We start from the raw sequence: 15,475 nt of genomic DNA, 5'->3' as shown, positions 1-15,475 counted from the left end.
GAAAAATTAGGCGCAGATACTACCTCAGTTCAGTTCAGTCGTTCAGTCGTGTCCGACTCTTCGTGACCCTATGGACCATATCACGCCACGCTTTCCGGTCTCTCACTATCTTCCTAACATCACATAACTTCATCTGCAGCGCCTCGAGGATGCCATCTAACCATCTCGTTCGCTGCCTACCCCTTCTCCGGTGACCCTCAACCTTTCCAAACATCAAATCTTTCTCCAGCGACTCCTCTCTTCTCATCTGATGACCGAAGTAGCTGAGCTTTAACTTTAGAATTTGACCCTCCAACGACCAGTCAGGGTTTATGGTCGACAATATCGACTGATTTGAACCTGAAGGCCGCCCACAATGCTGCTGTATAATTGGCCTTACGAATAAGTTTGTCACAATATATGCGATGCCGGCAGACGCTTTCTTGCTCCGCTCGGTAAGCTCTCCGCCGCAGCGCACGCATGCGCAGTGCGGAAACTACCCTTATCTCCGCGCGGGTTGAGCATCTGCTGGGATGCTTCTGCCCTCCTCCTCTTCTCCAAGGCGAGCACCACGTACCTGACGAGTCACTGGGTCTCACAACTGGCGAAAACAAATGGTTTGAGCGACATCGGCCCCTGCGGCGGTAACTGCGAAGCGCACAGATGTAGCGAGGGCACGCATCCCGTTAAAGGTCATTTCCAAGCCTGCATGACATTAAGCTCTGCATGCGAGAAATGAAGCTTAGCTCCAAAGTTTGACAGAGTATGCCACATACCCCGCTGCGGCGGCTCAGTGGGTTAGACGTTCGACTACTGAATCGGAGTAGCCGGGTTCGAACCTGACCATCGGTGGTCGTCTTTCGATGGAGGGCTTTTATGGCGCGGTTTATGTGTCCACGCGACTGTGTTTCGATGGAGGCGAAAGGGAGATGGCGTCCATGTGCTGTGCGATGTCAGTGCATGGTAAAGAACCCCAGGTGGTCGAAATTTTCGGAGACCTTCACTACGACATCTCATAGCCTGAGTCGCTTTGGGACGTTAAACCCCGCAAAACCAAACCAAACTGGAGAAAGTGTGAAAGATACTACGCTTTTCTTCCCTATAAATAATTCCGCAATAATTGGTAATAATAATAATTTGTTCACAAGAAAATACGCAGTATCTGTCACGCTTGCTCTCTGGACACATGACCGCGCCCTAAGGGAATGGAGGAAAGTGAAAGCAGAGAGAGAGAAAGAAGTGCCTAAGTGGATGGCTTCGAAGTAGTTTCGACCACCGGGGATCTTTAACGTGCAGTGACGTCGCACATCATGCGGACGTCTAGTAAAGCTGGCCCCGCCGGGGTGATGCAGTGGTATGATGCCCGACTACTGTGCTGGAGTACCTGGGTTCGAACCCGACCTCGGCGGCTGCGTTTCGATGGAGGCGAAACGAAGTGGCGTCCGTGTGCTGTGCGATGTCAGCGCACGTTAAAGATCCCCAGGTGGTCGAAATGACTCCACAACCCTCCACTACGGCTCCGCCTTTTCCCTTTCCAATTTCACTCCTACCTTCTTTCCTTCCCTTACGACGCGGTTGAGGTGTCCGCAGAGAACAAGTGAGACAGTTACCGCGCCTTTCCCTTCCTATAAATCAATCTAGTAAAGCTGAAATCCGGGCGAGTCGGTATGCATCTTGGAGAGTTGGCGCTGTTCCTCAATACGAACACGGACATCTCTCCGTTCGCCTCCATCGAAACGCCGCCACCTGCGGTCGGGATCGGGCATCTTAACTATTGCACCCCCACGGCGGGACGGTATAAACCCTTCCTTCAGGTCATGTCCAAGCGTAGCGCTGTAGTGCCTAGAGTATACTGGCTGGAGGTCAAACCAGGCTTCGAAATTACTTCTAATTGAATTGTGTTAGGAAGGAAAGACAGCGTCTGTCATACTTTCTCCGTAGACACCTAAACCACGACGTAGACGTCACTTCCATGTGTGATGTGACCTTGCAATGCCCTCCAAAAGAATGGTTCATAGAAAGGAAAGGTGCAGTATCTGTCACACTTTCTTCGTGGACACCTGGGTCCGTGTTCCGAGTTTGCGTCGTTATCGAAAGTGTCCCTATTTCCCTGACCACGAGTCATCTGATTGGTGGAAACACCCGAACCGGATATCACTACTGTTTCCTGTTCCGAGGTTTCCACCAATCACATTACTCGAGGTCAGGACACTTTCTGTAACTATGCAAACTCGGAATGCGACCCTGTACAGCGCCGTAGAGGTCATTTCCAAGCGCTAATCAGGTGAAAGCCTTTAACAGGTCATGAGTGGCGTGTGCAGAAAGTGTGCGCAGAAACTGTGCGAGGGATGTGTCCGCGAGATACCGCGGGATATCAGTGGAATGGAATGAAAAAAATGTTTTTTTTTCTACAGATTCGATGTGTTTGTGACCATTGCTGGTCACTTGAGCGCCTTGGTCGATCCTCGGTTCAGGATGCTGCACTTCACTGCTACCACTGTGCCTCGGAGTACGAGAAATATTTGCTCTTCCTCGTCCTCGCTGGCCAGCAAGTGCTCCCACTGCGTCACACTTGGGTTTTCTATTTTGGGATCCAAGTCGGCCTCAGGACAGATCCATGTGACGTGCTCGAGTGTCGGTGTATCATGACACCATGGGCATTCATCTTCATATTACGTAGGGAGAATTTTGTGTAATTTGTGTAGGTGTGAATAAGTACCGGTGTGTAATTGCGCCAATCTACTGCCTCCTCTTGGTTTAGCGTTTTGTGTGGGCCTGGGTAGCGTTTTCGCTGACCACTGTAATGATCTAGTATATCTCAGTACTTGGGGATAGCAGGGTCAAAGGTGCCCGTGGTGCAGAGTGTTGAGTCCGCTCTGTCGACGTACCCTCGAGCTAACTCATCTACTGCCTCGTTGCCCCTCATCCCCTCGTGTCCCGGAACCCATACTATAGTGTTTAGTGTTCGTTCGTCGTTTTTAGGATACGATTGGCGATTCTGTCAATTCTGCCCCTTGTGTAGTTTCGGCAAGCGTGTTTGGACGAGAACCGCTGTATTCAGCATGGTATGGCCAATGGTATAGTATGGCGCCCGTCACTGTAGTGAGGTTCTGTCTCGTCGCAATGTCATGAGGTATCGCCAGAGCGATCGCGGCTTCATCAGCTGCCTCTATTCTTGGACTGTTTATTGTGGCGCTGCAAATTTCTTTACCTCCAGCGTCCGTTACAACGGCGACCGCTTGGCGTTGGTAACGGTACTTTGCTCCGTTCGTGTGCACTACGCTGGGATTGTCGATGAATTCCCTGTTGAGTGCTCGGACTCTGGCTTGCCTTCTGTCACGGTGCTTATTGGGGTCCATGTGTCTGGTTATGGGTCGCACCCTTATAATGTTTTGTTTTCGTCCTTAACCGGTTCCTTGTCTTTTTGTTTGGCCATGGGTATGCCTAATTTCTCCACTAGGTATGTTCCCGTTCTTGTTTGGGTGAGTCTGTCCAGATGAGAATGAGAGCTACCTTGCTCTTCTCGTAGCTCTTCCAGTTGTTCGATACACCCAGTGCCATTAACTTTTCGGTTGGTGTTGACATCGGAAGTCTTAGCCCCGTTTTGTAAGCTTTGCGTAGTATGCTGTCAATTTGTAGGACCTCTTGCTTGTTTAGTTCGTGATAAGGTAGGCTGTACGTTACTCTGCTCGTGACGAGGCTGTCTCTGAGTCTAAGTGTGTCCAGATCTCTCATGTCCTTCTTTTTGCTGCTGACTCTTCGCACAATTCTGGCGACTTGATCTGTTGTATTCTTAAGGGAAGTACTCTGACTTCCGTTCTCTCTGGTATTGTCTCATTCCCAAGTTTCAGGGTGATTTGGGAGTCGTATTTCCTTGTGCCTTTATTGATTCGTATATATTCTGATTTTTCTGCCGAGCACAATAGTTCTCTGACCCTGGCGTATTGTTCATTTTGATCAATCGCTCTTTGAAGCCGTTCTTTCTGCTAGGGATCCTGTGATCATCCATATTGTTATGTCGTCATCGTACATTGCGTAGGAGATGTTCTCTATCTTGTCGAGTCTTTCTTAAGTCCTACCATCGCTACGTTGAATAGTAGCGGTGATATTACCGAGCTTTGCGAGGTTCCGTTGTTTGGTACCATGAAGCTCCCCGATCTTACAATTCCGATGCCTATCGTAGCCGTTCGGTCTGTCAAGAATGTTTTGACATAGTGGAAGGCTCTGTTTCCGCAGTTTATATCATTGAGACCATCCATGATGACCGCATGACTCACGTTATTGGAGGCTCCTTTTATATCGAGTGCTAGTACTATGCCTTCTCCACTTCTTGATATTTCACTGACTTCCTGCTTTAATTTGTATAGGAGTACGCCTTGCGTGAATAGTCCTCTTCTGAAGCCAAACATGGCATTAGGGTAATATCCTTTGTCTTCCATGTAGTTTGTGATCCTTTCATTGACCACCCTCTCGTATATCTTCCCTAGGCAAGATGTTAGGGAGACTAGTCTTAAGTTTTCGATTTGCAGTCTTTAGCCCGGCTTTGGTGTCATAATTACCTCTGCACGTTTCCATTCTGTCGGCATGATTCCTTGTTCCTAAATTTCGTTTAGGTATTTGGTGAGTTCGGCGATGGCCGTGTCTGCCATGTTTCTGATTGTAGCGTTCTTATTCTATCTTTACCGGCCGCCGTATTCTTTTTGGACCCCTATGGCTGCCCTTGCCTCTTCTTTGGTGATTGGCCTATCGATATCGGTGGGGTTCTGGTATGATAGCGACCGATAGTTATAGTGATAGATAATCGTTAGTGATGAGAAAGTTTTTATCTAGTCTGTCTACAGATATAGAAAGTTCTGTCCCAGACTCTCTCTATCTCCTTCCTCTTTCCCTCCCATTTCTCTCCCTCCCCGTCTTCTCTACCTCTCTAACATCTCTCGAGAGAGAGTAGAGAGAGGCAGTCTTTTTTTTTTTACTGATTTATTTATAGGAAGGGAAAGGCGCGGTAACTGTCTCACTTGTTTTTCTGTGGACACCGTAACCGCGCCGTAAGGGAAGGGAGGAAGATGGGAGTGAAAGGGGAAAGCGAGAAAGAGGAGCCGTAGGGCTACGGAGTAATTTCGACCACCTGGGGATCTTTAACGTGCGCTGACATCGCACAGCACGCGACGCCTCTTCGTTTCGCCTCCATCGAAACGCAGCCGCCGAGGTTGGGTTCGAACCCGGGTATAGAGAGAGGGAGAGAGAAGGAGAAAGTTTCTGTCTCTATCTAGAAAGAGACAGAGAGAGTCTAGAAAGAGTAAAAGAGGGAAAGTTTCTCTAGAGAGATAGACACAGCTGCTGCGATCCTTAAAATGCCTGATTCCTTTAGAGAGATCCTCTCTCTCTGTACCTAGAGAAAGACACACAGAGAGAGGGTATCTTTCTCTCTCTATAAATAAGGGCACTTCAAAAATCGCAGACCTAAGGTGACTTCAGTGCTGTCCTGAAATTTTAATACTGCATAAGCATTGTATGGCTATAGTTTCGCATGGGCGCGACCTTGTCGGAGCTGTAGAAGAGGAACCAGTCGGTATATCGGAAAACATTGTACCATCGAATAGAGCATCAAGGAAAGGTGTGCAAGTGACAAAATGCTTGATGTGGTTTGAATAGGTAATTAATTAGAGTCTAACTTCTGGTGCAGGAAATTTGAAATGTTTGCCGTGAACGAGCTGGAAAGGGCGTGATTTTCGTGCCGAAATGGGTGGGAAAGGTTAGAAAGTGTGTAAAGAGAAGTAATCAACCAACTAAAGTCTAAAAAATTACGAGTGTATTGCAGAATCTGCATTGCAGAAATGCAAAAGCCTGAGCGTTACACGGTACATCGCGCGCCCCCTTGTCGCATACAACCAGCGTTCTGTTGAACGCATCAAAGTTCACTGGTGTTCTATAATTTGTTTAGAGGAAAGGAAAGGCGTAATATCTGTCAATCGTGGGATACAACATGGCAACGCATTCCTCCGGTCAAGATTCAGCAGTGACGTTGTAAGGCAAAAGCCTTTAATGCCTCATCGTTGTCGACAAAAAGTTGTCAGCAGAGGTGTCACGCTTTCGAGAGCGAGGGTTAAAAATAATCAATAAACATTGTCTCCGCCGGGAATCGAAACTTCATCCCTTGGATCCCCCAGCGCTTTATCAACAGCGCCACGCTCCGGGTCGTGAACCGACCTTAATAATTTCCCTGATCTACCGTGAGGATAACAGCGGGATTCCGCGAGTGACATATACTGCGCCTTTCCTTTCGAATTATAGATTGCCGGTGAACTTTGATGCGTTCGGTGAAATGCTGGTTGTGTTCGACAAGGGGCGCGCGATGTACCGTCACGAGAGGTCATGACGTCCCCAGGCGATTCATGCATATACGAAGCTGATCTCGCCGGGCATCCGAAACAGGCGTCCGTGCGGCGCCTTTTATTTGCCGCTCCCTCGAACACCGCACCACACAGCAAATAGAGGCAGAACCAGGTGTCTAGGAGGCATCAGCGGCGTTTGAAATTGATTTACAAGATAGAAAAGGCGCCGTATCTGTCACAATTCTCCGCTGACACATGTAGCACACCGCAAAGGAAGGGAAGAAGGTGAGAGTGATAGAAGAGAGGAAGATAGAAGTGCAGTAGTGAAGGGCTACGATCCAGCGCGCTATAATGGCTTTCGCCTAATCTCATTTTGGGCTCCAAAGTGCCCTCTAGATTTTTTTTTTTTTGACCTTCAGCTCTGCATGCGAGAAGTGGAACTTCGCTCCATCACAATCCTCCTTGTCTTGGATTGGATTGGATAGGTACTGAGGCTTCCTATTTTTACCAGGTTTACCAGAAAGGTCCTAGCCAAGTCTATTCCCTACTGTGACGGAGTCTGTCCCGCCGTAGCGCAACGCCACCAACATCATTTATCTAGTCTACCGTGAAGATGATAGCGATGAAAAGACACTGCAATTAGTGATAATGACAATGATGCAAGTAGCAATTATAATGACTGTATATTTGGTTGATAATGTAATGAGAGCAAACGTGATGCACCGTGTGCAGAACATTTCTGCAATGTAGATTCCACAGTGCGCTGCGAATTTTTTTTTGTCACAACCTCCCGTCTCAACATCCAAACTTAATAGCAGGAGTAACGATATAGTAGACAGGGCTAATCAGACATCGAATTTATTATTAGCATGAAAATAATTCAGTACTTGGCATGTCCTTGAACACGAACAACCAGTCCGCTTTACCTTGCCGCGGTTGGTGGCTCGCATTCGGCGTTCCGCTTTAGCTTGCCGTGATTGGTGGGGTATTCGGCGTCACGTTTTAGATTGCCATAGTCAGCACGCGAGTATGTCACCATCCACCCGTAGCCGAGGATGGAAACAGTCCCAGCAAATAACGGACCTCGCATTCGGCGTTTCGCTTCAGCTTGCCGTGGTTAGTGGCATATTCGGCGTCGTTCCGTTTTATCTTGCCGTAGTTGGTGTGCGAGTAGGGCAGCATGCACCCGTAACTGAGGATGGAAACAGTGCCAGCAAATAACGGACCTCGCATTCGGCGTTCAGCTTTAGCTTGCCGTGGTTGGTGGTGTAGTCATCGTTGTCGTCCCGCTTCAGCTTGCCGTGGTTGGCACGCGAGTATGTCAGCATCCACCCGTAGCCGAGGATGGAAAGAGTCCCAGCAAATAATGGACCTCGCATTCGGCGTTCCACTTTAGCTTGCCGTGGTTGGTGGCGTATTCGTCATCGTTCCGCTTCAGCTGGCCGCGGTTGGTGTGCGAGCAGGTCAGCATTCCCCCGAATAGCCGAGGATGAAACAGTCCCAGCAAATAATGGACCTCGCATACGGAGTTCCGCATTAGCTTGCCGTGGTTGGTGTGCGAGCAGGTCAGCATCCACATCCGACGATGGAAACAGTCCCAGCAAACAATCGGACCACGTATTCGGCGTTCCGTTTTAGCTTAGTTGGTGAGCGAGTAGGCAGGGATCCACTCGTAGCCCAGCATGGAAACACCCAACACTGCGACATATGAGACCTCGTATTGGGCGTTCCCCTTTAGCTTGCTGTAGTCGGTTTGCGAGTAAGCCGGCCTACATTCGTAGCCAAGGATGGAAACATCCAGCACTGCGATGCAAGGAATCGCACGGTAGACGATCACCGCGATTCCTAACAGTGTTCGCAGCTCGGTGTCCAAGCTGCATCTGCGCGGCGTGATTCCGTTCTCTCAACGGTAGAGTCCTCTGAGCAGCGTCACCTGGCGACAGATAGCGGAAATATTGTAAAAATGAATAAGAGCGCGTTTAAAGCACGCCGTACGTACTTGTTGCCTCAGTGGCGCAATGGATTAGCATTATGTACCTGACCACTTAGCGAATAAAATATATGTTCAAATTCTGAGTTTGTAACTTTTTTCAAAAAAGCAACATTAACATAAGCTACTAATATCTTTGAGGAGACGGAATTATGCATCTGCGCGTGGTGCCGGTAGTCTTGGACAGGCCCCTGGGAGACAGTTGTTGTTGCGACCAAAGGAAGAAGAAAAAGAAAATGCACGGGCCTGCTATTTGCTCTGTAGCTGAGCCACCTCCGCTGCCTAGTGCGAACAGAAGCGAAAATAGAGAAGAAAGAAAAAGAAAAAGGGGAGAAAGACGCGCGTCGGCAACAGCCGTCGTCCACCACCGAAACGGTAGCGGGTGCAATGACGGCCTACAGCCGATAAAAATATGGTGGCAGGCTAGCCCCGCCACAAGCGGCAGTGACCTACCAGTCCCAACCCCGTAGAGCCAGGAGCAAGCACCAACCATCCTGGGAGACAGGAAAGCTCTTGGAGTGGTAGCTAGAAACGCAACCGCCACCATCGCAGATGATTCCTGTTCATGCTTCCTGTTCATCGGCTTCTTGCAGGAGATAGCATAAGGTGCTTGTCAGGCACGAAATTGAACATCACGAATAGCACTTCTAACGGACGAAAACATTTTGCATTTAGAAAACTTTAGGCAGCTTTCCAACCTTCCGATGCGTGCCTCTCGATTCAGCACACAATGCGGAACGCCTCAATTCATCGAGCCAGGGTTGGAGCCAGAAGGCAAGCTAAAGCAAAACATAGTCGTACCTAGTACACTATAATCGTAGGGCTAGGTTTATAGCCAAATTGTTCAGAAGCCTTACTATAAATGCAGTTTTTATTATTTACCAATAAATGGGTTCTTGAATCTACAAAGAACAGCATAAAAGCTCTGAAGTATGGTCATCTCGTTTGCTCTTCAGCGTGCGTTGAAAACAAACAAATAAGTAAATAAGTGGTTTGGTTTGGTTTTGGGGTTTAACGTCCTATAAAGCGACTCAGCCTATAAGAGTATGAGAGACGCCGCAATGAACAGCTCCGTAAATTTCGACTACCTGTAGTTCTTTAACGTGCACTGACATCGCACAGCACACGGGCTCTTAGCTTTTCGCCCCCATCGAAAAGCGGCCGCCGAAACGTCCAACGCACGTACGCAGCTTATAGAATAGTGCCCCAGAGCAATTTCATAACAATCTAGCCAACAACTAATAAGGAATGTTAAACGCCAAAGCTGTGCTGCGTGTGCTTTTTTTTACCCGTAGATCGAATTATAGTCAAAAAAATAAGGAATAAAAGCTCAATTTTTTCGGTGCATCTATATTTTTGTTTCATGAACCAGAAAAAAAAAACGCGTTCATGAAACAAACTGAAAGAAAATGCAGAAGACCGAATTTGGAGAGCACGTTGCGCCAACTGGGGAAACGCATTAACCGCAAGTGTCCTTGCGCGATGAAACTGCGTGCCACAAGCTCAAGCATGTTTGATCAAGTGCACCACTATCAGACAGTTTGGTTTGGTTTGGTTTGCGGAGTTTAAAGTCCCAAAGCAACTCAGGCTATGAGAGACGCCGTAGTGGAGGACTCCGGAAATTTCGACCTCCGGGGGTTCTTTCACGTGCACTGATATCGCACAGTCATGTTGCCTTTGCATAAGTACATTACTATTGATAACCATAAATCACCAAAATACAATGGGGCACCCCGTCGATGGGGCACATGAGGGCTACACCAAGATATGAAGCCTCCTCACCATCAGGGTCCGAACGAATGAGGCGCTCGGCAAATTTTTCGGTGGTCCGAAAATATTTTGGGATGGCTTCCGCCTCCCTTTGCTTGGCATACGTGGTCCCTATAGAGGATGTGAGTACTTTGATGTACGGTATTCCCCTGGTGGTGGGCCGCGTCAGCCTCTACTACGAGACTACAAGCGCGAAGGTGGTGGGGGTGAAAAACATTTAATCAATTAAGACCCTAAAGGGGCCCTTGTGCCTGGGACCCTGCTGAACAAAGACGATGCGCTTAGCCGTTAGGCTAGAGCACGGTGGGACTTTAGCGGTGAGCAGCTGAGCAGGGCCGCCTTCCATGCCTTTCATTCTCTTGACACGCCCACTGTGGTACACATCGGAAGCCTCCCCAGTGTGGGCATCGACCATGCATATTGGGATCAACATGTTTTGTTGTTGCAAGGTACAACGAGGTCGCCTCAGGGTTAGTTCGTCCCCCTTACTCACGTTATTTGTCCAACGGAGTAAAGCTGACGTTCGCAATAGTTCATTAGAATTCAGGGAGACCACTGAAGCGGTTATCTAGACTCGGAGTCGGAGGGATCTGTGAAGAGTTCGGTAAGTAAGCGTTCAGGCAGCCGCGTTAGCGACTTCTTTGCCTCGCAGACCCTGGTAGCCTGGAGTACAAACGATGCGTATCATCAAAGCCTGTCGTAGGAGGTGGTAGGCTAACGGTGAGACCTCGCCGGACACTTAATATTCACAGGCTTGTCTTGAGCATGTTATGATTATCCTCGAATTCGGGTTCGAGGCGGCCACGCTCAACCCAGAAACGGGCGCTTAAAAGCTGCGCTTTGAAACATAGGTACGCTACTCGAGAGAAATGGTAAGGAACTGAACTGAAATGAGTGTCACGAGTGAATACACTTCTGAAACAAATGACAGCCAACACGGATATATTTCCACATGATTACAGCGTGTCCAGTATCAGGTGACAAGCCCATATACAGTCAATAGTTAGCCTGTGGCTCCTCACATTACTGGCGAGAAGGCAGCAGATGGTCGTAGCAGCTACTGGAGTAGAACCCGTAGTAGAATAGTAAAAGATCTTCGCCGTATAGCGAAGATCTTGGTCGATGGTGCGGATAACGGTGATGTCGTTCTTGTTCGGTTCCACAAGTCCATATCTGGCTCGCTCCCAGCCTCCGGCGGTGTCAACATCAGAACACAATTATTAGCGAGCGGCCACCACGCGACGTGCAACAAGCGCGAAAAAGCCAGCCTGAATTTATTCAGTAACCATCAAGTAATCAAAATCGCCTACACAATGTAGACGTAAATGCCCAGCCCGAAAACGATGTCGTGAAGGCCCGCCCAGCATCGCTGGAAGGTTTAACATTGTCTGCAGCTGGGTGCCAACGCTGCCTTCCTTCGAGATGCAGGTAACAACGGACGTATAGCTGGGACGTGATGGAGGATGGAAATTACGCCCAGTTCGGAGACGATCACGGTAATGCCCTTACAGCATCGCTGGAAGATTCAGCAGCATCTGTAGCTGGGTATTCATCATGCCCAGTCGAAAAACACTACAGAACTGTGTAAAAAATACGACAAAATTTCCTGTAGTTCTGACGTAACCATCAGATTTTTCTGTAGTTCTGTGGTACTTTTCTTTAGTTCTGTAGTTTTTCTGTAGTATATTTCTGTTGTCTGTAGTTCTGTTGCACTTCTCCGTTGTAACTACAGAAATATTTGATGTTACTACAGAATGCTCTGTTGTCACAACAGGTTTCCCGTCAAAAACCGCACAGAAATTCTGTCGTAACATCAGAAAATTTTGTGTAGTTTTTTCCGACTGGGTGGTATCCATGCTACCTTCCCTTGCTATGTCGGTAATCACGGGCGTGCTGCTGGGACCTGGTGGACGATGGAAATGCCATGCCCGGAGACGATCGCGTAAATTAAGGCCCATCTAGCATCGCTGGAAGGTTCAGCAGCGTCTGCAGCTGAGTGTCTACGCTGTTTTCCTTCGCAATGCCGGTAACCACGGGCGTGCTGCTGGGAAGTGATGGAAGAGGGAAACGCCCAGTCCAGAGACGATCACGTAAAGGCCGACCCAGCATCGCTAGAAGGTTCAGCAACTACTGCCGCGGGGGGTGTATGATGCATCCCTTCACGATGCCGGTAATCATGAGCATGCTGCTGAGACGTGCTGCCAGATCTGGTCCTAAAGGTAGGGAAAGCAGGAGTCGTGATCACGATGACGTCCTCCGTCGATATGGCACATATACCCATGGCAGGGGATTGGCCAGGGTGCATTGCAAGAGTCGCGACCACCGCCAACGACGATGCTTATTTCTTCTTGCTGATGGGTTGTCCCTACACAATGGATGATCTAGCAACGTTCGAGGACGTGATATTGTTGCATACTTGGATAATGCAGGGCTCTCCCTCAATGACGGCACACCGACTTTTTTAAGTGGAATTGCTTGCAATCAGCTGCCTGGACCTGATTCGTATTCATTCGTATACGATTGCATTCGTATACAGGCGTACTTCGTCGTCCGCAAAATTGTGTGGTGATATCGAAACGTGGCAGCGACCACACTCCTACATATGTGCAGCTGCGATGGTTTGATCGTTTGCAAATGCTGCTTTGGAATGCTCTTCGTCCTGTTTTAGAAACGAGATATAAGTACCTCACTACAATGTGCGCTATTATCACCATGGGCAGCGGCGCATGTTTACGGCAATGAAAGAGACAACGCGTAGCATCTCGTTTCGAAATTGCACAACACCATTAAATGTGCTCTATCCGCAGTAACGTGCGATTCGGTGATGTGCGGAAAGATGAAGTAGGTATCTCGAGCCTCTCAACGTGCGCAAAAGAAAGTTCAGGGCTTCTTGAAGAAACTATGTAGATAGCGATGACAGCCGTTTTGCAAGAGGCTGGATCCCCGGGAACTGCTGTCATAAATCTTGCACTTCATCCGAGCACTTCCATCCCTTCCTTCCATCAGCACCCTTTCCGTGCACTGGCACTTTTCAGGGCAGCAAAAGTCTAGAAATTGCGGAAGGTTTCAGCATCTTCGGTGTGCTCTTCCCATCCTGGAAGATCGTCTCAATTACGTTTTATTCACTCGACACAAATTCGAAACAGCAAACAGCACGTTGTTATTTTAAGCATATCCTTTTCCTCCAGGGCCCGATGACATTAGGTATAACATGATGCTTCGCTGCCTGTGACAGCAAGCAGGAGCCCTTTTTAACCTTGTTGAACCGTGCCTGGGTTCTTACCAGTGTGTGTTCCGTACCAATGGAAAAGGAACAAACTAGGAAAATCGCCACCTGACATCATATCCTATCCAACCTGTAGGTCTTGCATGTTGCACTCGCAAGACAATGAAGAGAATGATATTAACGCGTCTGGAATGTTTTTTTTTTTTTTTTTAAATGCAGCCTATACCCAGACACAATGACGGGATTTCGTAAAGGCCTCTTTGCTATCGAAGGTGTAATTAATCTGGTGTCGCCGGTAGAGCACAAGAAACGCTGATACATGCCTACCGGTGCTCTTTTCCTCGAGATTAACGTCGCATCCCATAATGCTCAGCAAGATGCAATATTATGCGCCTTCAAAGAATGTGAAGTAGATGGCCATCTGCATTAATGAATTGCAAAGGGAGCCAACAGCCACTGACACCGAGGAAAGCATAGGGAATTTTGTTTGGTGCTGATAAACGTGGGCAATGCTGTAGGTAATCGTGGAGATAATTATTTCGAAAATAGAAGAAAACCAATCATACACTGGTGGTGGGATCTACCATGACATCCTCCCATCCGCCACTCACTGCATGCCTTTACCCACCTTGCCACGCTTACATGCCAAAGGGCCCCCTTGGGACTGGAAGGCATGACGCTTTCCGGGTTTGCATACCTGGGCAGTCTTATCACCCATCGCGGCGGCAAGACAATCTTCACCCTGTCCTATTCGTCTCGTCTCATCACCGACACCTCATCGGTTCCACTAGCTAATACCCTTCAATCGGTATCAACGATGTCTTTTCAGTGGACATGAACCACAAAGAACAAAGGATGTGAATAAGAAGTGGGCAGTAGTGCAGGGCGAAGCGTTCACTTTAGGTCTTCCGGCCATTAAATCATTCAGTCATCCCCGGACATGTCACGTGCCTGGGCTTGCTGCCAGTATTTCACGAAAACATTTGGCAATCACCGCTTCAAGCTAGTTTAACTTCCTGTTCGAATTGTGCCCCTAGCTGTTAAATACAGGACGTGGCAACCGCGACGCGTGCTTATTATTTCAGTCTTTTCTTTGGCTATCATTTCTATTAGTTCCCATTGTCTGCACTTGGCTCTAATAGGGGCAGCCAATCGATTCGCCCGTAGAGTTTCCGCGTCGTTCGCTCCCAAGAACAGCTGTGTCAGCAAAGGGAGAGGAAGAAAGTGTCCTAGGCTGAACTTGGTTGGGCTTCTGAGAAAAAGGCGAGCTGTAACTGTCGCGCACTCCTTGATGTGAACAATATCTACACCATGAGGGAAGATGTGAGAGGATAAAAAAAAAAAAAAAAAAACAAGCCGTATTGAAGGCTAGTGTCCTAGATTAAGACCTAACAGTGTCCTAGATTAAGTGGACGAGATAGCGGGGACAAAACCCCGAACAAACACGTACCTAAACCTGATTCTCTCCAGTCACATCTTGCCAGAGTTAATTAACACCAGACAAATACAGACGTTGAGGACATAGATAATCATTAGATCATAATATATGGGAATGCGAAAATAACTCGGGCAGAGGAGAAGGCATCACCGAACTTGTCTGGACGGCACTTTTGCAAAGCGAAAACAAGAATAATCAACTACGAGTGGTCTGACTGATCATGGCCGCAGCCTGCTGCCGAGACCCAAGGATCCTCTACCTGCACCTAAGCAGTCTCTCTAAGGTCTCTCTGTCGGGTGAAATAAAGTTTATTTCCCTCCCTCTCTCTTTAAGGGCCGGCGTAGAGAAAAATGCGCTTGTTTCGCTAAGGCCCATTGTCCATTACCTAAGCCAGAGCGGAGTCTAGCACTCCAGGAACGAGGGGGAAGTAAGGGAAATAAAAGGAGGAAATGACAGTGTTGCACGAGTACATGTGCCCTTTATAAGCCTTGCCCTTCGGACCGCTTGGGACAGTAAGATGAGCAACTCCATCCGAAATTGCTGAGCCTAGTGGGTGAGGACAGGTTTAATTTGAACTTTGCGAAGAATGTGGGCTTGTTGCGGGTTGAGTGATGGGCGTGGCTGAGATAAGATTGTGCGGTTTTCCCTGATGTTCTTGTAGTGCGGAGCCATTTCATTTTTTATCTTTCGCTGATATTTGTTTGGGTCAGGGCATCGCGGGCACCCAGCTGTTAATTTCA

This window comes from Amblyomma maculatum, chromosome 3, assembly GCF_055883805.1.
Source record: "Amblyomma maculatum isolate TAMU_Amacu chromosome 3, ASM5588380v1, whole genome shotgun sequence".
NCBI classification, from domain to species: domain Eukaryota; kingdom Metazoa; phylum Arthropoda; class Arachnida; order Ixodida; family Ixodidae; genus Amblyomma; species Amblyomma maculatum.
Note: the sequence above shows the minus strand (reverse complement) of the source record.